Source organism: Rattus norvegicus, chromosome 12 (assembly GCF_036323735.1).
Source record: "Rattus norvegicus strain BN/NHsdMcwi chromosome 12, GRCr8, whole genome shotgun sequence".
In the NCBI taxonomy this organism is placed as follows: Eukaryota; Metazoa; Chordata; class Mammalia; order Rodentia; family Muridae; genus Rattus; species Rattus norvegicus.
The window spans coordinates 35,625,333-35,649,808 of NC_086030.1; the positions used below are offsets into that span (position 1 = coordinate 35,625,333).

Genomic DNA, 24,476 nt, shown 5'->3' on the forward strand with positions numbered 1-24,476 from the left:
TCATCTGAAATAGTCACTTGGCATTGACAACAACTATCTGTGATAGTGTTGATGCAAATGCCCCTTCTAGGTTTGGGTATTTGAACACTTGGTCTTTGGTTGGTGGAGCAGTTTGGGGAAGGGAAAGGGTCTATTACTGAGGGAGGAAGTCGATCACTGGGGACAGGCTTTGAGAATTCACAACCTTGTCTACTTGAAGGTTGCTCTCTCTCTCCCTGTTCATGATGGAGATCTGAGCCCTCAGCTTCCTGTTCCTACTTCCCTGCTTCTCACCCTGGTGGACTTTTACCTTTCTGGAGCCATAAGATCAATTATACTCCCCCCCCATAAGTTGCCTTTTGTCGAGGTGCTTCATCACAGCAACAAAAAGTAACCAATACATGGTCTTCTTATTTTGAAGTGTTCAATTCATCGTGGCTAAGTACGGTCACCCTGCAGCATAACAAACCATGAACCTGCTGTCCTTTCTGCAATTTTTTGGGGGGGACACTCAGCAAGCCTGTTCGTAAATCTCCCTCCCGCCACACAGGGTATCTCCCACTGGGCACGGGAACATCGTTCTCCAGGTTTTTCCTGAGGGACACCAAGGTTGATTCTTGATCTTGTGCTTTGTGAATAGTGGGTCAATAAATGGGGAGTGGAGTTGTCTCCTCAGCACATTAAGTTCATTTTCTCTAGACATACACGGAGGATCTCTGGTCATTGTGGTAGCTATATTTTTAATTTTCCATAGCAGTTGCTCTAATTGGCTTTCCCAATAGCATATGAAAAGCCTCACTTTTCCAAATCCTCCCTAGTATTTTTTTTTAAATATCATTCTAACTGGGATTAGCCAATGTTGGTCATGGATGAGACTTGTCTTGCATCTGGTGAGAGAGAGAGAGCAGCAGTTTTACGCAAATTTAACACATTGTATTCCATTTTCATTCAGTTGGAAACACTTTGCAATTTCTGGGATGTTCTGGGTCGAGCTTTGTTTCTTTGTTTCTTCCTTTTATTCTTTCCCTGTGTCTAGAGTTATCCAGCCACCTTTCAATGACTGAATTCTGATTTAATCCTGTTTTATTATCTGGACCTTAGATTTTTTTTATGCCATTCTTATGACAGGGAACGTGGTCCATAGTAGTGAAGTGGCCCTTTAGCACAGTATCTGCGGAGTGTTCTGTAAACACCACTCAAGTCATTTGACGCTGCTATTCAAACACCTGTATCCTGACGTCTCATTCTCTTGGTGCCAGTCACTGACAGAATCATACTCTGCCATCTGCCTTCAGGCTGTAGTTCATGCCCAGGTCTATTATTGAAGGGTCACTGCACTTGAGGTTCCAACTGTGGCGTCAGCGAGGGCTCCACAAAGACCTTTCATAATGAAAGCCGGTAGCTAGATCCAAATCTCCAGGTCTGGTTGCTCTGCAAGCCTTTCCTCTTCTGTCTTCATCTTCTTCCTAACTGACCACCATGACGTCGAACTGAATGAAAGATCGTATTATTTATTATTAGATTGGGGGGGGCAGTTTTAGGTTACCGATCTTAATTATAGAAACCGACAGGAGGGAACGATTATACTTCGCCGAGCATATACGATTATTTAATTTGATTTTTAGTTATGAGTTCTATAATCACAGCCTTTGTGGGCAATTATCTATAAGAGGGGGAAATGGTCTCCCACCTCATCACCGAGTCGCAAAGTTCTCATTAATAATCGTTTATATTAATAATAATTACCAAATTAAATATGCCAGCCCTTAATAGATTGTATTCTGCTGTAGAGAGATTATTGCCTCCCAGAACAAGGAGTGCAGTGGAATCCATCAAATGGACCTATGGTTTCTAATTCTATTCTGGTTCTGAAGGTCGTCTTCTGGTCTGTCTGAGATGCCCATATTATATGCTGGCAGGAGTCAGCTCTTTGGGGTATGTGCCTGTGTTAACTTTAATATTCCCACTCGTTCATCTCATCCCTTGCTTGATGCCAGGTGAAGTTTCTGTTCTCGACACCTGAACTCATGCAGACCCTTGCTTAATATCCTGCCTAAACATCTACTGTTTATCAGGGGCTTCATAGACACAGGCTCTTCAGCTTGCTTCAGCCCACTTACTGGGAGGTGTGCTAAGTGCCACACTCAGTCCTCTTAAAGCTTGTTCCATTTCTGCTCTCCTTTGATGTTCGTTGCTGTCATAAACACTCTAACCAAAAGCGACCTGGGAAGGGAAGGGTCTATTTCTTCTCACAGCTTACAGCATCTCATGAAGGGAACTCAAAGCAGGAACCTGGATGCAGGATCTGAAGCAGAGGTTATGGAGGAACTGACCCCATGGCTTGCTCAGCCTGCTTTATTATACAACCCATGACAACCTGCCTAGGGTTGGCACAGCCCACGGTGGGCTGACCCTCCCACATCAGTCATTAATCACCACAAGATTGCCTATAGGTGAATTTGATGGAGAATTTTTTTTCCTGTTGTTCCCTCTTTCTAGAAGACCATAGACTGTGTTGATTTGACAAAACAAAATGAAATAAAACCAAACAAAACTATCCAGTGCAATACCTAGAGCACTGGCCCGTCCTGTGTTTCAGATTTACTTGGCAATCCAGGATTACATAAAGTGCAGCGTCTACACTTCCCAGGCCGTGACCACTCACATTTGGGTCCAGAGTAAACCATTTCTCTATCCTCTTTAAAGTGCGAGCTGGTTTTGCGTGGACAGCTATCTGTGAATAGTGAACATGTTTGTGGGATGCAGGTGGAGACAGTTAACTTCCCCAGGATCCTTACCAACACTTCCTTCTTTCCAGATTTATCTTCTTGATTCATTTCTCCTCCTCCTCCTCCTCCCCCTCCCCCTCCTCCTCCCCCTCCCCCTCCTCCCCCTCCTCCTCCTCCTCCTCCTCCTCCTCCTCTTCTTCTTCCTCTTCTTCTTCTTCTTCTTCTTCTTCTTCTTCTTCTTCTTCTTCTTCTTCTTCTTCTTCTTCTTCTTCTTCCTCCTCCTCCTCCTCCTCCTCCTCCTCCTCCTCCTCCTCCTCCTCCTCCTCCTCCTCCTTCTTCTTCTTCTCCCTAATTGCAATTTTGTTGTCCATATGTACATGGATCATAGATGTAGATCCACCCATTGGACCATAGTAACCCAGTAATGGCTTCATATCAAAAAAAAAAAAAAAAAGATTCTCCGTACCCCCATCAACTGCCAGTAGCTCTTCAGTTTGGAATGGGGCCTCAGGAGCTCCCATCTGTTTAGGGATTTTGACTGCCTATATCTTTTATAGGTCACCATAGCTATTGTGAGTTTTCGAGTTCTTCTTTTTCTTTTTTTGCCATCAAAATCTTTTTTATTAATTTTATTGGATATATATTTTTATTTTCATTTCAAATGTTATTCCCTTCCCCGGTTTCCTGTCCTTAAGACCCTATCCTCTCTCCTTCCTCTTCTTCTATAAGGGTGTTCCCCTCCCCATTCACCCCCCTTTCTGCCCCCCCCCACAGCATTTCCCTACACTGGGGGTCCAACCTTGGCAGGACCAAAGGGCTTCTCCTTCCTTTGGTGCCCAACAAGGCCATCCTCTGCTACATACGCAGCTGGAGCCATGGGTCAATCCATGTGTAGTCTTTGGGTAGAGGTTTAGTCCCTGGGAGCTCTGGTTGGTTGGCATTGTTGTTCTTATGGGGTTGCAACCCCTTCAGCTCTTTCAATCCTTTCCTTAATTCCTCCAATGGGGATCCCGTTCTCAGTTCAGTGGTTTGCTGCTGGTATCCACCTCTGCATTTGACATGTTCTAGCTGTGTCTCTCAAGAGACATCTATATCCGGTTCCTGTCAGCATGCACTTCTTAGCTTCATCAATCTTATCTAGTTTTGGTGACTGTGTGTGTGTGTGTGTGTGTGTGTGTGTGTGTGTGTGTGTGTGTACATTTAGGGCAGGCTATGAATGGCCATTCCTTCAGTCTCTGCTCCAAAATTTGCCTCCATATCCCCTCCAATGGATATTTTTGTTCTTTTTTATTCCTTTCTTTTTTTTTTCCGGAGCTGGGGACTGAACCCAGGGCCTTGCGATTGCTAGGCAAGCGCTCTACCACTGAGCTAAATCCCCAACCCCAGATATTTTTGTTCTTAGAAGCAACAGCCATGTCCTTTGCAGAAGAAAACATTACTATCACCACAGGATTATGGTTCTAAATATAAATATTTAGAAGACAACATGACAGTTCAACACAATAACAACAGCAGATCCCGCCCGCAGGTCTAGGTCCATGGGATTTCAGATTTTTTTTTTATTTAAATCAAGTTGGCAACAGCTTTAAGAACTTAAGGGCAGCAGCTGTGTTATCTCTTGTCTACCAAGGTCAGATATGACAACATTAGGTGCGTGGTGTCTGCACCTGAAGTAGGAAGAACCAGCCACATCAGACTGAGTCTTGCAGAGAGCACAGTTCCAGGGAGAGTCCTACCTTGGAGGTTTATGACTGAAACCCAACAACAGGATTGGTGTTTTAGCTTTTCAGGCAAAGAAGCCATACTTAACTATTATAGATTTGTTGTTGAACTTGGTTTTTTTGGTTTGTTTGGTTTTTTTTTTTGTTTTGTTTTGTTTTTTGTTTTTTGTCCAAGGCCTGGGGCAAAACGTGAGGAGCACACCATCTGGAAGCCCTCGATAACAGTCGTTAGTATTAACCTCCCAATGTGGATTGGCTCTAAAGGCACTCCTCAAACTGCAGGCCCAGGAGGACAGTAGGTTGGACATGCTGCGCAGAGAGGCTGCAAAGAGACAGCGTCCTGCCTACTTATTGTCATTTGCTGTTTTGGTTGTAAGAACTAAGAGGTTCGGGCTCTGCCTTACTTAATTGTGCAAGGCTATGACATGACCTGAGGCTGATAGTTCTCTCTTCTGTAGGGAGAACTCAGCCTTCGTCAAGCTGGTCGAGCACCGTATCGTATCTCTGAGCAGCATCCTGAGCCTGTTGTAGGAACTTTGCACAAAATGAGTAGATTTAAGGTTCAAGGTCACAGTTTATAAGGTGTAAGGACAAGACCTTGACACCTGCTTGCCTCTCCTGAGGATCCTTTGGTTACAGCACAACAGGGTAGATGTCATCCAAGTGGGAGCCCCATGAGGAAGAGAAGTCACAGGTAGGGCAGAGACCAAGGGTGCTCAGGGCTCAGACTCACTCAGTTCACCACAACTGTTTTCAGGAGAAACCAGGGTCTTAAAGAAACACAGTAATCTCTTCTGAGGATTACATCGCAAATGGCCTAATCACTACCACTAGGTACTATCTGTCCTTCAGCTCTGCTATAGGCATGACATAGTGCTACCCTGTGTCTGCTGCTCTCTCAGGGTAGCCAGACCCATTGGTGACTGAGCTGGACTAGAAAAAGGGAAGCTTAGCCTGACTTGGGTGAGTGTAGCTAGTGCAAGATCTTGGTGAGCAATGAACACACCCAGGAACAGCCTTGGAGAACTGGTTCATTTATTGGGGGTGGGGGTGAGGGGTAGGAGAAGTAAGGCAAGGTTTATGTGGCCATATACCATTGGCCAGGACAGAGGTGTTGGGAGAACTTCATCTGCATATGCAGGAGCTGTAGAGTTCTGGGGAAACAACCTCATAAGGTCAAACAAGGACAGAAGCCTGAGAAATGTCAGGGTAACAAATTCTTACTGGGGTTAATGGTGGGAGAGCTGGCTTTGTGGTGCCAGGTTAGGAGGAGAGAGGTAGCCAACTCCTGCCATCCTCGTGTTTGAGGTATCCAGAGTTGAAGCTTCCTCAAACCTTCCTCTGTAAGCCTGGGCCATTAAGGTCCCACAGCATAGCTTCTTCAGAGTCCACCACTCAACCATATCCGTAAAAACAACAGGTTCTAATTCACAACCTCACAGAATGGTGGACAGATACTTATGGGAACGGTTTGTCTTGGTGTCCTTCTGTCTGGGTAGACAATGCCTGCGTTTTCATTTAACAGTGACGTTCTCCTTCTGTTTTCCAGTTGGTTTCTGTGTTTTTAAAAAATGGTAACTAGGGGGTTGGAGAGACAGCTCAGTGGTTTATCTGTATGTACTACAACAGTGAACCCAAGTTAGGGTCCCAGCACTCAGATCCTATGGCTCACAACTGACTGTAACCACACACACACACACACACACACACACACACACACACACGTACACACACACATACATACACACATACACACACACTTCAAAATGTCTTCTAGTGGTGAAATACTAGCTATTGTCTTTGTTTAATTTTAAATCCTTAGCTAAATGTCTCAGAAATAAAGAAAGACAGACTAGTTAAACCGCAGATAAGAAAACAAACAAAATAAGGGGGTGGGGCAGCTTTCTTTCAGGGACCTCATTGGCTGATACACTTGCCCCGTCGCTGTGAGGTATTAAGGAATGATTGGCAGGCTAGGGTCAGGTGACTCGCTTCCCCAGTCAGTCCCAAAGAAACCAGATGTGGGGAAAAAAGCAGGGACTGATGTACAAGAAAAGAGAACACGTCCATAGAAGAAATTAGACACCGACATCAGAATGTGGGGTTTGTTTATAGGAAAAGAAAACTATAAAGCTAAACCTGAAACACACAGCGGCGAGACTGGGAATCATTAAGCTACAGGATGCCGTCAGTGTTTGGGTGCAGTGGAATTTTTCCAAACAGAAGGCACTGAGTCAGATAGGAGAATTGCGTAAGCTTTTAAGGGAAGAAACAGAATGAATGGGGCCAGGTAAATGGTTCAGCAGGCTGCGTCTGTGAATTTGGTTTCGTTTAGTTTTGTTTGCTTTCTTCTATGAAAATAACACACTGGATTACTTACAAAACTCACCGTGATACCTCCGTGGAAGGAAACAGTAGCAGGACACAGAAAACTTGTTGCTTTTTGGGTATTTGTTTGTTTGTTTGTTTTTTGTTTTTTATGCAAACGTACTGTTTACAACACAGTCAGGATAAAACGGGCCCAGGGAGGTGGAAGAGAACTTTTTAAACAGCAACTGAAGAGCTTAAAAATAGTTGTAAGATGAATATAGCATTTGTGTGCCAAGGACTCGCCCACAGTTAAAAACAAAAACAGAATGCATATGTGACAGGTGTTGTGTTTGTTTCATCCATTTTTTAAGGTTTGTCTTTGGAGAAATGCAGATAAATATCATCGTCCGTCAGAAGGACAATCTTAGGAAAGTTGGCCTTGGATTTATTATTTTTATCAGTCGTAAGTAACTTGTTTTCAGGTCTATCTAACATGGGTCTGAGACCCATGTTGGTAAGTCATCGCTATATGTTCGAAGGTTCTGCAGACCCATCTTGTGAGCTTTTTTTGTGTTTTTCTGTATAAGAAAGGCATGGGGGCGGGGGATGGGTGGAGATTTGACAGAACACTTGCTGCTCGTGCAGGGAACTTGAGTTCAATTCCCAGCACTAGGTTCACAGCCATCTATAAGCTCCAGGGAACGTAATACCGTTTTTCGGCCTCAGTGGTCATTGCACACATGTGGTACATAGTACATGTGGGCGAAACACCCATACACATAAAACAAAATAAATATAAAAAAAGGACATTGAATCTTTGTTCTTATTTGGCATTGTTCCGGCTATAAATGAAAACACAAGGCAAATGCACTTCCCCACGCTGTCTGTGCCCACTGCTACTTTGCATGTATGATGAACCAAAGCTCTTTATTATGGCTACACTGTTACCAAGTTTGGGGTTACAGTCTGCAACTGAGGAATCTAGGTTCCGTCCCCCATTCTTAAGACGCCAATTAAAATAGCCAAATTCATAGTAAAAAGATAGAAAATGAAGGTTTATTCGATGAGGTAAGGGGACAAAGAGATCCAGTAAGCCCCCCCCCCAAGTCTGTCTTTGGGGTCCTGAAGTGTGGGTGAAGTGTGCATGCAGGGTCAAGGGTGTGCATATCCAAGCAGTTCCATCAAGCCCCACCCACCTCTGATGATCATTGTCTGGGCTTCAGTCTCCTCCTCTAAGGTGTGTTGACACATTGCTAGAACTGTGAAATCCCTTTCTGGGAGACAAGTTCTCCCCTGTCTGGTACCCTTTCCTTCTCCTAGGGTGAGAATCCTGGAGAAATTCCCACTTCTTTTGGAGTCTGTTGCTTTAATAGTCTGATGGTTAGATCGAGAGACATGAGTGTCTGGCAGCGTATTTTCTGAGCTACTTTATTTGGTTCTTATGTCTTTCACCCTAATTCCTTCCAACCTCCCAACACTAGGTAGGAGGAAAAAAAATGATTAGAGAGGAAAGAAGCTTTAGACCTTTTCAGGCTACTGATTAGGGTCATCAGGTTTCCTTGGGTCAAGTTCAATCTTTGTCATCAGGATATTTCCAAGTTCTTTTACTCATCGAACTTCAACAACAACCAGAAGCAGAAGGGGGATGATGATGATGATGATGATAATGATGATGATGATGATGATTTCCTTTTCCTTCTCTTCCTCCTCCTATTATTATTATTATTATTGTTATTATTATTATTATTATTATTATTATTATTATTATTATTCAGAGTGCCTCTGGCCCTTCTCAGGGTTGAGCATTTATACCCCTCTCCAGAGTCCACCAGAATTAAACTATCTGCAGCTATAAAGGAACCACACCCTCTCCTAGAGCACGAGACAATCATAGTTAACAGCTGTGGACAAACTGAAGCCGTCCCATATCCCACACCTGGGATTAAAACTAAAGCATATTCACATAGCCTACCTGGGTTTTAAAGGAAATCAAAACTCCTGCTAAAGGTGTCTCTTTAGAATGTCATCATTTCCGCCAGGCTGGTTTCAAAAGGGGCCACTCAGACTTCACCCCCTTAAGAGAGAACCCTGTACCCATCATGCAAATCAGGCTCAATAAGGGGGTGTAATCCATACATTGGCTACCAGTTTACTCTCTTCATCTTGGCCAGCTTTCAATGTCTGACTTCTTTCCTTGGGACAAATAAGTGTAGGCTTTTCACTGTCTTATTGTTCCATTTGAACGATAAATAAAAATGAATACAACCATGTGAACAATGACTATAAATTCAACCACCTGTCCAATCTGAGACTTACTTGCCTAAGGACCTCTTCCCATGGAGAACACCAGTCCATCACTGTATGCTCACTGTTCCTTGAGAATTTGGCTTTCATCGGTTGCAAATATCAACATATTGGTATATCACCTACTGGGAGTGTTGAAGAGTATCTAATGGGAAATCCATCAAGGCTTTAATTTCTTTCCTTGGAAATCATAATTGGCAGTTGCATCAGTGAGAACATCATCTGTGGTCAATTTGACAAAGTGTAGAATCAAATAAAGACAGGTGGTGTCCTAGTGCCTTCCTTGTTGCTGCGACAAAGCTCAGCAGAAGAAGGGCTTATTTCACTCACAGTTCCGGGGTACAGTCCAGCATGGCAGCAGGAGAATGAGGCGGCTGATCACACCGCCTCTGTGGTCAGAAGCAGAGAGAGATGAATGCCAGTGTTAAGCTCACTTTCCCCATGATATGCAGTCTAGAACCCCAGCCTATGCTGCCCATATTTAGAATTGGCATTCGCAGTTCAACTAAACTGATCTAGAATCTCACAGTCATGCCCAGAGGTGTGCCTCCTGGTGATATGTTTAAATTGACAACCAGTATTAGCCATCATGGGTCGTAATATGGCCATATGTTGCAAGGCACACCAAAATGCGTACTTAAAATGCTCTCAGTCATTCATTCGTATTTTCCTAAATTTACTTACTCTTTGAGGATTTCACACACAGGAATTTCATATAATATATTTTGATAATACCCCCCATGCTTCCTATCCTTCACAGACTCACCCACCTCCAACCAAATTTCCTTCTCAATGTCCTGTCTTCTCTCTTCACCCACCTCAAGTCATCTGACCTACATGGCCACTTGCCCAAACACACACCATGAACACCGATAACAATAGTGATTTAAAAAATACATATGTGTACGTAAATTATATTTCAATTGATCTTTAAGTAGTCAAAATGAATGGGCCATAAAGGTAAGTTCCTCCTGGTAAGGTCGTTTTGCCCACGACCTCCCAGCCTGGCTCCTCAGCTTGCCTGGCAGGAAGCTGACCTCCCAACTGGGGTTTCCAGTGAGGGACACTGCAGCAATAGCTTTCAGCACCATGGAGAGCGGGCAGTCTGTATAGACTGTAGACTTTGCAGCTTCCCTCTCAAACTGTCTTTAGATCATGTTCCTTAACAGCAGGAAACAGACCTTCATTGCTGCAAACAGCGTTGGAAGATGATGGCAGCCATTGATGGGTTAGAGGAGATTCATTTTCTGAGGAAAATCAAAAGTGTGAATTATTTAAAAAGTATATGTTCTTAGGCTATAGCTGAGCCACATTGCTGAGGGATAAAGTCTCACAGGATCACACATTCTTACAGGAATACCCACATGTACATGCACAGGTGCTCACAGGAGTATAGCCATATACACATTCATTAACCCGTAAATATATGCACATATGTACATACATTCTCACAGGAGCATGTACATGCACACACATGCATGTAGGAATACACACATACATGTAGGAGGACAGACATGTACACAGGAGTACCCACATACACATTCCCACAGGAGGACATGCACACAGTGTTCACAGGGTCGCATACATGTGCAAGCACACGTGCACATAAGAATACACACATGCACACATGTACACAGGCACATGCTTACAGAGGGATGAAAATCAACCTCACGGCCTACTGAATGTCTCAGGAAGGCCCTCTAGTAAAATTTAACTAGCTTTTCCTCTCCCTTACACAGAAGCTCCCATATAACAACTAAGTTGTTTTTTTTTTTCAAACTGCGAAGGATGTAGAATATCACCTCATTTTTGTGGCTTTCTTATGACTTGAAAATCTCACCCAATATTTAATCAGGCTTTAAGAAAGCAAGCTACAGTATTATGTGAGCTCTCTGTATTGCTGCTTCCCTCCCCTTTCATTACAGTGTGCTGCTCAGAAACCCAATGGAAACCAGTCCCACTTCTGTCTTCAAGAACCAATTACATAATTTCTACTTTGTGAGAAAAGCCATGAACTTGTCTGTAATTCGGGTACATTCAGCCTGGAGCAGGTTATTAGATTTGAAGCCACCGAGCTCACTGTGAGAGAAAGTACCCTGTAGCTCACCCTGTGCCGACTGCAGAAGGGATAAAAATAACACAGCCCATAGTTACTTCTGCAGCTCCTCGTGCAAAACGTTGGAGGTGTGTTGCCCCAGAGTTTTGATTTTTTCCCACTTTGAAGGCTTGCGAGGAGAACGCTCCCGAGCTTGAACTGCTAAAGGATAACTGACAGCTTCCCTTGGAACCCAACCATCCTGAGATCAAATCCCACACTCCCGTGGAAGGGTTTCAATGGATCTCCAGAAACGGCACCAGCCAGGTCCCCGAGTTCTGTTGAGAGATGTTAGTCTCTGATACAAAGACAAGCAGGCAGATGCTTGATTTACCAATAGGATGTTGGTATGGAGCTTGCAACTGTCTGGTAGGTAAGCTTTGAAATGGCAGATCTGCCACTGGGCTGGAAGAGGAATGGAAACAGGGAGTCGAGAGATGCCGAACAGTGAGACCGATGTGTATTTCACAGTGCGACACTGAGCACCCCACGGGCTGCTTTCTACTGTTCTGTCATTGCTGCCTCAGGCGTCTCTGCAGCTAGGAAATGGAAGGGGGATGGGAGGCAGCATACAGGAAAGGTGGCTCGAGCACCACCACCAGCGGGGTTTTTAATAAGAAGGAAGGGACTGGAACTCAAATAGAGCTTTTTGTTATTGTTGTTTGATTTTTTTTTTTAAATAGAGATTCATGGGCTGGAGAGATGGCTCAGTGGTTAAGAGCATTGACTGTTTTTCCAGAGGACCTGAGTTCAAATCCCAGCAACCACATGGTGGCTCACAACCATCTGAAATGAGAACTGATGCCCTCTTCTGGTATGTTTGAAAACAGTTACAGTATACTCATATAAATAAAATAAATAAATCTTAAAAAAAATAAATAGAGATTCATCTGTTGTATGTGAGTACACTGTAGCTGTTTTCAGACACACCAGAAGAGGGCATCAGATCCCACTACAGATGGCTGTGAGCCACCATGTGGTTGCTGGGATTTGAACTCAGGACCTCTGGAAGAGCAGTCAGTGCTCCTAACCACTGAGCCATCTCTCCAGCCCCTCGAGTGATTTTTATTGCCTCTAATTCTTGTCCCAGTTTGCCACCTGTGGCTGTGATAAAAACCACCACTAAGAGCAACTTGGTGAGGAAAGAATTCATTTTATTCACTGCTCACAGCTCATCATGAAGGGATGTCAGAGCGGGATCTCAAGGCAGGAACCTGGAGACCATGGAGGGATGAGGCTTACTAGCTTGCTCCCCATGGCTTGCTCAGTCAGCATTGTTGTAGCACCCAGGACCTCCAGCCCAGAGGTGGAGCCGCAAGACTCTTAGAGAGCCAAGGATATGCAACTGAACAGAGTTTCACCATTTTCTCAATTCAAAGCCATGAAAAGTTTTGGGGTGAATACACTCATGTTGGGGAAAGTGGGTATCAGATTTAATATAATCCAGTAGTTTGTCTCATTCACAAAAAACCAAACCAATGTCTGTACAGTGACCAGAAGGTTCCCTGCTTGTGTGTATCCCCAAGAGGATTTTTTTTCTCCAAATCTCTTTTTGTTTTGTTTTGTTTTTTCATAAAAGCCACATCTGACAGCAGCGAAGGAACACCCTCAAATGTGGAAATTCATGAATACGATGCTGGTTTGAGTGCTACATGTTTTTACAGTGCAGCAAAAACAACAAACAAACAAATTAAATCAAGCATCCAAAAACCGAAAACCCCCAAATGCAAAAAAAAAAAAAACAAAAACAAAAAACAAAACAAAACAAAAAAAAAAAAACCAAGCAAATGACAACAAAAAGAGCAGAGGCAAAAGCCAGACTATTAATAAACAGAATAACACATAAATGTCACAAATGTAAAAGGGATCAGGTGAAAAGCATGAGAATCTATAACTATTTCTACATGCCTTCCCACTAAGATCCCTTTCCCTTCTCTCTGGGGAGCAGGAAAAACCTGGTCACACATAGGAGAGCACTCTCATGTGCCCTAATCATTCTCTGTTTTAAACTGTTAAGTCTTCTAGAGGCATCTAGAATGTACATGCATGACTCCAAATGTTCCCACACAACAGTCTCTGTTACATGTTACTTGGCCAACACTATATTGCCATCAAAAGAAATTAGTGGAGTCCACATGTGCCTGTGCATTCTGAAAATGAGCTTCTATGAAATATATTATTGGAAGGTCTTGGGTGTATGCTGAATGGTGGACCTGAGAAGTATTGTTGGAGATAAGAAGTTTATGAGAAGAGTAATTAATGCCATTGGCAGAAGATGGGCAGACAACAGCAAGACAGGGACTTTGAAGGCAGTTTCAAGGCACAGCACCACAGAGACAGCATGGTGGGGCTCTGGAGAAAGGAATTAAGTCTGAGGCATAGGAGTGAGGTGCTTTGCTCTTCTTTAAAACACCATTTGTATGTGTTTGGGTGCATGTTTGTATATATGTATGTACACTACATGTGTGCTGGAGGAGGCTAGAAGAGGGCAACAGTTCCCTTGGAGCAGGAGTTGCAGATGATTATGTGCTACCGTGTGTGTGTGTGTGTGTGTGTGTGTGTGTGTGTGTGTGTGTGTGTGTGTGCGCGCGCATGCATGCATGCATGTGTATTGGAAATGGAATAATTGAATCTGGGTCCTCTGGAAGAGCAGAGACAGACATACATCTCTCCAGGTCAAGGGTCTCTTCTTCTTTTCCTCCTCCTCTTCCTCCTCTTCCTCCTCTTCCTCCTCTTCCTCCTCTTCCTCCTCTTCCTCCTCTTCCTCCTCTTCCTCCTCCTCCTCCTCCTCCTCCTCCTCCTCCTCCTCCTCCTCCTCCTCCTCCTCCTCCTCCTCCTTCTTTTCTTCTTCTTCCAGCTCTCCAAAAACAGGGTTTCACAACAGGGACTTGCAGACAAGAGTCAGAGAAGGAGTTCAAAGCAGGGTGTGTAGCCACCAATATGCTGTTCGATAGAAACACATCTCCCCAGGTGAAAACTCAGGGCCATGAAAGTGTGAGCTATAGACTCCTAGGTTCTCAGTAGGGGAAGGGCTGCTGGGGTGTTGTGACCTAAGCAGCAGTGAGCTCTGGTTTCTAACATTACAGTTGATTTCTTTGGTTTTTTGTTTGTTTGTGTTTTCTCTTGTATTGGATGTGATTTCCTTATGACTCAGTGGGGCTTACCCCTTTCATTCAGAAAAGAAAGTATATTTTCATTTCTATCAGTCCACTGCATAAAAAACCTTCTTTTCTAGAGATGAGGACACAGCTGGCCAGTACTTCTCTAGAAAGAGACCTTATAGCAGAGAGGCATGGTCAAGCCAGAACCACACGGGCGGGACCTTACATGGCATCTGCATAGTGGATGCTCTGCCCTGTAATGAAGAATTCGGTCCAGACTGTTCAAGAAGCTGAGAGACGAATCTCTTATACCTTGTCAGTTCCCAGAGATGGGTGAGCAGGAGTAATAGGAACATGAATTCCATCAGGATGATCTCCAGATACTCAGAAGTAAATGTTAAGCGTTCCTCACCTCTTAGATGTTATCCCAACATCACTACAGAGCATATTGCTACCACAGAACAGGTCCAATGCCAGGTAGCCATATGTCCTAGATGAGGTTAGGGATGGTTCAGAAGTTAAGAGTGCTTGATGCTCTTGCAGAGGACCCAGGTTCTATACCCCAAAGCTACATGGTTCACAACCATCCACAACTCCATTTCTAGGAGATCCAATGCCCTCTTCTGGCCTCATAGGGTACTGCAAGCATACAGTGCACACACATATGCTGTACAAAGCACCCATATACATACGATAATAAAAATAATTCTCCGGCTTGGTTCTCAACCCAGAGGTGAAATGATAGTCCCCAGTGGTATTTGGATGCCCACAATGGAGCTTGTGATTTTCACACCAGCCAAGGAGCACTCCTGGCCCTTTGTGGATGTGACCCAGGGATTCCAAACTTAGCCTAGACAATGAAAGCAAGTTTTGCATCATCCAGTATTTGTAATTTCAACCATAGAAACCCTGGAGCAGAAGGGATGCAGAACTCTGGTCAAGTTGACGTGTAACCATCCTGGCAGAGGTGAAGATATTCTAGGTAGGTATTTCCGGTGTGTGTGTGTGTGTGTGTGTGTGTGTGTGTGTGTGTGTGTGTGTGTGTTGATTTGTTTTGTAATAGGGTCTCAATATATATCCATGGCTATCCTAGAACTTACTTTGCAGACCAGGATGGACTAGAACTCACAAAAATCCTCCTGCCTTTGCCTCCATAGTACTGAAATTAAAGGTGTGCACTATCATGTCCTAGAACTCACAAAAATCCTCCTGCCTTTGCCTCCATAGTACTGAAATTAAAGGTGTGCACTATCATGTCCAGCCAAAGATATTCTAAAGAAACATTTATACCCCTCACTTTGGCCATGTGACTACAGAAACAAGGAACCCCAAGAAATAGGAATTATTTCAGGACTCTCAGGCTGGAAAAACAGAAAGCCTTCTGTTTGGATCAGAGGGCACACTTTTCTTCTAGACAGAGATTTACAATGTATCACACCATGTAACAGCAGAGACAATGTTGTGTCAACCGTAGGCAGGACCATGCCTTGACTACTTAGATAAGTGTGGCTCTGGCCTCTGCTTATCCGTACTTTACTTCAGGACCCTGAAGATAAATTTAAGTGGTCCCTGGATCTCTTTGTCTTGCTTCCTAACATGGCCATATTGAACAAATCTACATTTTATTTCACTATTAATTTGGCTGTTTCAATTGGCTTACTGAGGAAGATGTCAGGACCTGACTTGTCTGTGACCCTAAATCCAGTAATAGAATGTGTCATTCCTGCTCCATTTATCCATCTCCTTAAAATGTCTCCATTGCATAAGACTATCTGACATTTCATGTTTGTTTATTTTATAAAGGTTCCCTTTCTCCAGTTCCCAACTGAACAGCGAGGCATGCTGGCTGAGTGGAGTACTTTCTCTTTATCCCCTAGTTAGCTGCCTCACCCAAGGGCTCCTTCATACTGTCGCTACAGAGAACTAGGAGGGAAGAAACTAAGAAAGGGAAGTGATAGTATGCATCAAGGTTGGCAAAGAGGCTAAGTTTTGAAGCATCTGAGAGCAGAAGCAGAACTGCAGCAGCTGTGGAAGGTACTAGAAGAAGGCTCAGGGTCACTCACATCTTGCAAACATCGATGTCGCCATGTCTTGGCTTTGCCTGGATTGCTCAATAATTCCATGTGTGAAGGGAAAAGGGAAAGCCTTTGACGTGACAGATAAGATCCCTCCATCTTTTGTTCTCATCCCTCAGGCTCCTTTATGTGTTCATGAGAAGACGTGAATCTGATCCTGTGAGACATGGTACAAAGTGGCCTTTTAAATCCTGTGATTACTGTCAGTCATCCAGATGCAAGTCTTTGTAGAGAACATAGTCTCTCTCTCTCTCTCTCTCTCTCTCTCTCTCTCTCTCTCTCTCCTTTTTGCTTTTTGGCTTCAGTATACAGATGAAGAAGCGATTTGTGTGCCTTGTTGAACAGCAGCAAGGACATAGCCAATCTTCTCCAAGCTCACACAATACCAGGCATGTACTTTATTTATGGTGTCAGTGACAGGACCTCTCCTGACATGTTTTCCCCTATGACAGCATTGGTTACTATGGAGACATAGATGCCACTGTTCCAGCCAATGCATAAGAAGATTTATCAGTAAGGGACAATTTCTGTGTGTGGTTTTGACTTTTCCCATGCCCATGAATAAGTCTGAGAAGGTAGTAGCCTCCTCGTGAAAGACACATGGATATGCCCCATGGGTGTAGTTGCTACACACATGCCCTAGAATTTCAATGGCCAGGCAATTAAAAGTAAATGACCTGTGCTATTATTCAATATGGATTTCTCCTAAGAAGGCAACATCTGAATTGATATATTTCTGGGGCCCATTTCCTCAGCAGCCAAGTGTCTGAACTGCCTCATGCCTCAGCCTTTCAATAGCTATAAAATATTTCCATCCTCAGGAGTCCAAAATGGGCCATAAATTCTTGTTTGTGTTGCCATGGTGATTGATATTGTCAGCCTTTTAATAACCACATCAAATGCAGGCATTAAGTAGCAATATAACACCTCTACATAATTTAGCACCAGCCATTTATAACAACTTCTGGCGTGATTTGAAACATTACACGAGGAAATTAAAAGCAAATAGAGATAAATCACCTCAAGCCTGAAACACATAAATATCGGATCTGTGTGTTCATCAGTTTTACGTCACTGTAACAAATCCCTGAGGCAATCAACTTATAAAGAGAAAAGGTTTACTTTGGCTCTCTTTGAGTAGGGTTCCAGTCCGTGACTGATGGGGCTGCCTCATTGCTTTTGGTAGTTTAACACAGCAGGAAACGAAAGGAGAAGGAAGGAAGGAGAGAGGAGTGATGGAGAGGAGAAGAATGAGAGATAGGAGGGAAGAGGGGAGGAGGAGGGAAGATCGGGGCTTCATACTTCTTCTGAGAGGCACATAACTGACCCGTGGACATCCAGCTAGACCCCCTTCTGTGAAAGCTACCACCTCACCAAAACAGTAGTTAGGAGACCATGCCTTTAACATGTAGGCCACTCAAGGGCTAAGGTAAAGATCAAAATGATAGTAAGTTGTGATCATTGAATAAAAAAAAAATTGCTGTTAAGAAACACTGGCTCTAGTATTTCATTAAAACAAACAAACCTGTGGTTACTTGTTAGGAATTACACTTGAATTACTCTTTTTTCCTGGCCTTTAAAAATGTTATTTTTATTTATTTATTTATTCATTTATTTATACTCACAGCATGCACGTGGAGGTCAGAGGACAACTCACAAGAGTCAGTTTTCTGATCCCATCAAGTGTGTCCTGTTAGGAATCACTGATGTTTCAGAACCAGGTTCCTCCCACTTTCAATGACTCGGCACCAGCTCCATGTTATCACTAAAGGCAACATGACGCATCATCCCTAGCAGCCCGTGAGACATTCCCGACATCACCATGGTCAGGTATGCGCATGCTCCCTAACCCCATATAAAGTCCGCAGTCGTAGATCTCACTTTCTGTTCTCTCTCTCTCATTTCCCCTCAGAGGCAGCCTGTGACCCCGCCCTCTCCACAATTCTCTTGTGTGAGGTCTGTTGTATGCTGTGATCTTTGTGGCGTTCCGTGGCCTTCTGATCACCGCAAAACCTCTTACAGGTCCTAGGGGTTGAACTCGGGTCCTCGGGTTTGATGGAAAGCACCTGTACCTGCTGAGTCATCTTGGCAGGCCTTCTTTGCAGATAGGAAGCACACATTTTGGCATTACTGGGACACAGGACTCTAGATGCCTTCTTACCGGTTTCAGTGAAGAATTTACAGGCACAGCTATGGGACCGTAAAGGATTACTTTTGAGAAACTAACGCGAGACTAAAGCTGTATCCAATGTGTTTCCATTGGGTTAAATGGTGTATTCCTTATTTTCGTCATCAGAGTTTATCTCCTCCCGTCGGATGAAAGGCCGTGGCCACTGCTTCACAGATCCTTGGTTTTGTAGGCAGTTGGATAAAGGATCCTGGAAGATGAGACACAGAGTGTTTGAGCCAGAGCAGAATGGTTGGGAGTTGTAGCAGAAAGAGACCCAAGAGGGACTGAGGAGGGGAATCATAATTTCCCAGAACAACAGATAGATGGTCCCGTTCTCATGCCTGGGTTAGTGGTCAATCTACTTTCTTTTCTTTTCTTTTCCTTTCCTTTCTTTTCTTTTCTTTCTTTCCTCCTCTTTGTTCTTTTTTTCTCCTCCTTTTGCTCTCACTCTTCAGTTATGTTGGCCTCCCCCACCCCTTTTTTTTTCTTTTTACTATTTTATTGGGTCCTTTTGTTTGAAACAGAATTCAGGAAGAAGAAAAGGCAGAAACAGAAAATCCCCTCTGGCAGCATAGCGGGAGAGAACCTAGTGGCAGCAGCAGCAATAAACGTTTTGCTCACATCCTGAAACGAAACACTGTATTCATTCCTTTATGCCTGCCATCTCCTCTATAGCATTAGAAACCAAGTTTCCCATTCTGCATTGGCCCGTCTGGGCTCCACTTACTGACACTTAACAAACAAACATCTATTTTATTGGGTTCTTATATCTCTCATCCCTCTAATCTTTATGCCACCCTAATTCCTTCTAATCCCTCAACACTAGGTAGGAGAGAAAGAAGGTTAGAGGGGAAAGGAGGTGTAGATCTCATTAGGCTACTTCCTGCCTATAGGACCACTGAGTTCCTTGGGGGCAAGTCCAATCTACACAGTCAGGCTATCTCCCTCCGACTTCCTTTTGTCAAACTGCAACAGTACCAACCAGGAGCAGCCGGGACCAGCAGCCTCCTTGTCCTCCTCCTCCTCCTCCTCCTTCAGAGCACCCCTTTCCTCTCTCCAGCATTTATAGCCTCCCCAGCATTTCCGTAATTAAACTATCTGCAGCTGGCAAAAATCAGGTCCCTGCAAGAGCAAGAGAAAATCATAGTTAACAACTGTGGACAAACTGAGGCTGCCTCATATCTCATACTTGGGATTAAAACACAAACATAGTCATGTAACACAACTGGGTTTTTAAAGAAAACAAAACTCTCACTACACAGCTACACTTCTTTTTTCTTTTCTGAATTTCTTATGTGAATACTGTATTTCCACACTTCCCACCCCTCTCCCAGCTCCCCTTGTCTCTCCCACTCATTCTCTCTCAGATATCAACCTCTTTACTTAATAATTGTTATATTAAGGAAATTATTGTTATATTAATTATTATTGTTATAAACACACAAACCTGTTCGGTCCATTTAGGGTTTAATGTATCTACACATGCTTAGGCCTGACCCCTTGGGATCGGATAACCTATCCAGGATGTTCATCTCTGGAGACGGACTGATCCTCCCTCTCTCAGAAACCATTGTTTGCTTAAAGCTCTCCCTATGTGGGTGGAGCCTTATATTTCCCCCCTCCATGGCAGGATGCTGACTGGCATTTAGGTCATATTTAGGAGACTATATTGTTGAGAATTCACGACACGACTTCCCTGAGGAAGATAGATATTACTCTTATCTTCAAGGTTGCATAAGCCATTCAGGACTCCATGTCCTACTGATGACGGCTTTTGGTTCAACAGTGACTACCTAGCCAAGTTGTTCTAATGATAGATAATAATAAAACGTCTTTAAAATTTTGATCTAGGAACCATTTTCTCCTCTCTCCCCATCTTATTTCTTTGTGAGTCAAGACCTAGTCCTATCAAATTACTTAAAGGAGATGATACTTCTGTGTACAGAGAGATGGAAGAAATTTGGGGCTAAGTAAAGGCGCCCGGGCTAACTATAGTGGGAGGCTTTTCTGCCTTGGATTATTCACTGAAATATCCTAATTTTCTGTTATTGTATACACGTGCGAATTGGCCTTTCCAGTATCTGGAGCTGGATGTATATCTCCTGCCTTAACACCAGGGCGTCCGGTGGTTCCCTCTATTCCGTGGACTTTCAATGTAGGAAGACCTAGCTTCTTTATGGTCTAGCCTGGATCCCGAGGATGCTAAGTGTCTCCAGGGAAGATTCCCCATGAGAGCAGGAGCCAGAACTCTTCTTTGCAGTGGGGGAGTATCTGACACTTTGGGTGGCTTTTCAGTCCTCTGTCTGTCCTCTGACAGACAGGATAATGACGATTGTTTTTGCTTTGTTTATGTTTCTGAATAAAAGGGGTGCGGGTGCCATGGCAGTTAGTATGTGACTCTTCTCACCCCCAAAAACCCTCCCCTCCCTCAACCCCAGGAATGTACCGCAATGGTTTCTGAGGGATTTGCAGAAAGGAACAGAGTAGAGTGCAATTATAAAAGTTGTGCCTCAAGTGTTATCTGGTACCAATGAAGACTTTGTGATGGTTATCAACTGGACTGTGTCAGGGATGTGTATGAAGCTAGGAGGATACACTCCTGGGTCTGTCTGTGAGGGAGAAGCTGCCTGAAAGTTTGGATCACTACCCAACAGTCCAGGGTTGGGGAGAAGGGAAAGGCAGAGGAGGAAGCTAACATGTGGACTTGACTGTTCTCTCCCAAGTGTATCCGACTCCACATTCTTCAGTCTTTGAACACCGATCAGAAACAGGAGCTCTCTGGGAGGGTGCAGACAGACCACCTCTGACTGGGACAACCCCACTAGTCTCTCCCACTATGAGGAGTCTGCTTCATAGACAAAGGGACAACTGTTTTTCACAGGTCTCCTCCATACGGACAGTCATTGTGGGACCACTCAGCCCTTGACAATGTCAACCTTTCTAATAAATCCTCTCCTGTAACTGTGTACATCCCACATCTTGCTGGATCCGTTCTTGCGGAGAACCTTAATCATTTTCATAAGTCCATCATTTCTTTCTGGCTTTGAATTCCACAGAGGAGAGCAAGACAGATTTCTCCTTGAGGCTACAAGATTTATTTAATGCTGGAAAGGCTGCAGCAGGGTTCAAAGAGAAGAGAAAGGAGTTTTTAAAATCATTCAGAAGAGCAGAGAAGTCTATTTTAAGGCTTTTTTATGGAAGGGGAGTGGGTGTCCTGCACTGTGGGGAATGAATCCTGTTGATCTAGGACTTAGAACATATAGGGGAGATATGGAGGTAGAACACAGTTATACAGTGGGGTGGGCAGTGAGGTAGGCATGAGCCCTCGATGCCTCAAGCTGGCAACCTGAGGTTTGTCAGCTTTCTTGGTGCCAGGAATTCAGACACCTAATGGGTCTGTTTACAAACATGAAGGCAGGCTCTTGGTAATGTGTTTGTTTCTTCCTGTAGCACAAGGAATCCCAGGTGGACAATGAGGAGAGAGAGAGAGAGAGAGAGAGAGAGAGAGAGAGAGAGAGAGAGAGCTAGAGACAGACATAACCTGAGACACTGTGGGTTGGCATTTGCATCTCTTTCCTGAAATATGGGTGCCTTCCTTGCAAGCCTGATAGATGTTCACAGACAATCTCAGGGCAGGGTGCCTACGAGGCTGCAGGTTATTGCAACCTGATTCACCCCTGGCTTAAATGTAGCAATTCCCACCCCTGGCCTGAGCAGTTGGCTGGATCAATCAATTCTCAGAATCTAGAGGAGAGGAAGGACAGGCAGGACACATGACTCAGGTCATAGCCTGCGGCCAGCCTTCAGCCACTCTATAAGAGAGGAAGGAGGAAATCATATTCACTGGTTTTCCTCCTTATTTTGTTCCTGGTCTGCAGGAGTCCGTACCAACCGGAAGCAGTGAACTATGGGAAGAAACTACAGACACAAGCTCAAATTCCTGGAGACATCCCCACTGGGATTGTCTCTTCCTTAGCAACCGCACCATCCCCCTCAGCTCACTTTGGGTCTCGTGAGGAGTCTGTACACCCAGCTCTAATTCTAATGCATCTGCTGGGGCTGATCTGTAAGAGGAGAAAGCCAGAACAGACACTACATGAAGGGATCTCTAGGGTGGAGTTTGAGAGGGACACTGAGACCGACTGCTGGGCTCAAGAAGCACGTTAGTAACGTGATTGATAGACGGAAAAATATCACTATGGCAGGGTCTCCGAATAGAGATTAGACCCAAGGGCAAAAGTCGTCTGTATGTTGGGGCCTCTGAGAAGAGGTATCTGGTCCACTTTGAAGAACTGGGGCCCTTTATTGATCTCTGAAGATAAGGGCTCCACAGTCAGGATTCACAGGCAGGAAGCAGGGAAACTGGTTGGGAACACACTGTGTGCCTGTTAGCGCCCCTCTGTGCCATGGAATAGTGCTAGCTAGGGACTCAGTGCCAACCTTCTTAGTAGGTGCCTGTCAATGTCAGTGAGTCAGAAGGGCTGCTGGAGTGTTGTGGCCTGAGCCGTAGTCTGGTCTGGGTTCTATTGGTAAATTATACCATGGTGGAAGGCGTGGTGTGTTCATTACTGTGGTTCATCTAACTACATGATACCCTGTTCTGGGCAAGTCAGGGCTACCTAGAGAAAACAGCGAACACGTTTAGTTAATAACTCATAGAATATGTGGTAGAGTAGGCTATAGGATAGGCAGCCATTTGTGCAACCATGCTTAGGTATAGTTTGTAAGACACCATGCTGGGGGAGCTGGAGATAAGGCTCAGGGGTTTGGAGCATTGACTGTTCTTCCAGAGGACCTGGGTTCAGTTCCTAGCACTCCCATTGGAACGTCCAAGCTCTACAATTCAATTGCCAGCCTATCCAATGACCTTGTTGTCCTCCACCGGCCCTGCATACATGTGGTACACATGCTTATGTGCAGGCAAAACACCTAAACACACAAAGAACAAATAAATACGCATGTGGGAAAACAAAGAAGACAGAAGTGCTTGAAAGTTACCAGTCTGAAAGTAACAGTTTTTCTTTAAGGAGTCAAGAATGGCCTCTTTGAGGATTTACTACTGGTAGGCAGAGAGGAGTGGCAGTGGTGGCTTTCAGGCCAATGTATCCCAACTATGAATGATACTATCTCCCTTCCCCAATATTTTTTTTCCTTTTAAGTATCTCATATGTCTCTGTAAATGATCCCAACTATACACCTTCCAAGGCTTCAGTCTGTGTATTATTTTTGAAACAATGTTGACAGAATGTTACTATGCACCAAAGGCTGTCCTGGGTTTCCTCCTGCCTCACCCCAAGTGCTAGGACCACAGCTATGCAGAGCTTCCCTTCCTCCCTTGCTTTTCTGCAATTGTGGCCCCATGTGGCCCATAGCGGGCCAAACTGATTTTCTCAAGAGGTCACATGCCTGTAACCTCTTATGATTATTAACACTTACTAGTTATTGTTAATCTTTAATCTACCTAATATATTTAAATATATATGTTTTTTTATTTTATGTGGGTGGGTGTTTTACCTGCACATATATCTGTGCATCATATGCATGCAGTGTCCATGGGCACCAGAAGAGGATGTCAGGTCCCCTCTGACTGCAGTTACAGTTGTGAGTCTCCATGTAGGTGCTGGGAACTACATCCAAGTCTTTTTTTTTTCTTTTCTTTTTTTTTTTCCAGAGCTGGGGACCGAACCCAGGGCCTTGCGCTTGTTAGGCAAGTGCTCTACCACTGAGCTAAATCCCCATCCAAGTCTTCTTAAAGAGCAGCTTGTTTTCTTAACCATTGAGCCATCTCTATAGCCCAAAGCTGTGCCTAGTTTTTAAGTTAAGTTTTGCTATGTGAATGTATGAATAGAGAAGCTTGCTGCATACAGGTTTTGTGGTTTCAGTCATCTCTTGGGTCGTGGATGCCTTTTCCTCTGAATAATGGGTTACCACCATGCATCTTTAAGCTGTGGAGATAAATGTCTACCACATCGATAAACCCAACGTCTATATT

The 24,476-nt window shown here is 44.1% G+C and overlaps 1 long non-coding RNA gene across 1 annotated transcript in view; it reads left to right on the top strand.

The window, feature by feature from the left end:
• Positions 1–19,798, top strand: part of LOC108352445 (uncharacterized) — a 58,587-nt gene extending 38,789 nt beyond the window's left edge. Inside the window, exons 4-6 of the long non-coding RNA XR_005491936.2 lie at positions 15,144–15,221; positions 16,434–18,144; positions 19,009–19,798. This is a non-coding gene — a long non-coding RNA (uncharacterized LOC108352445). The remainder of the gene's footprint in view (positions 1–15,143; positions 15,222–16,433; positions 18,145–19,008) is intronic.
• The last annotated feature ends 4,678 nt before the right edge of the window (positions 19,799–24,476 follow it).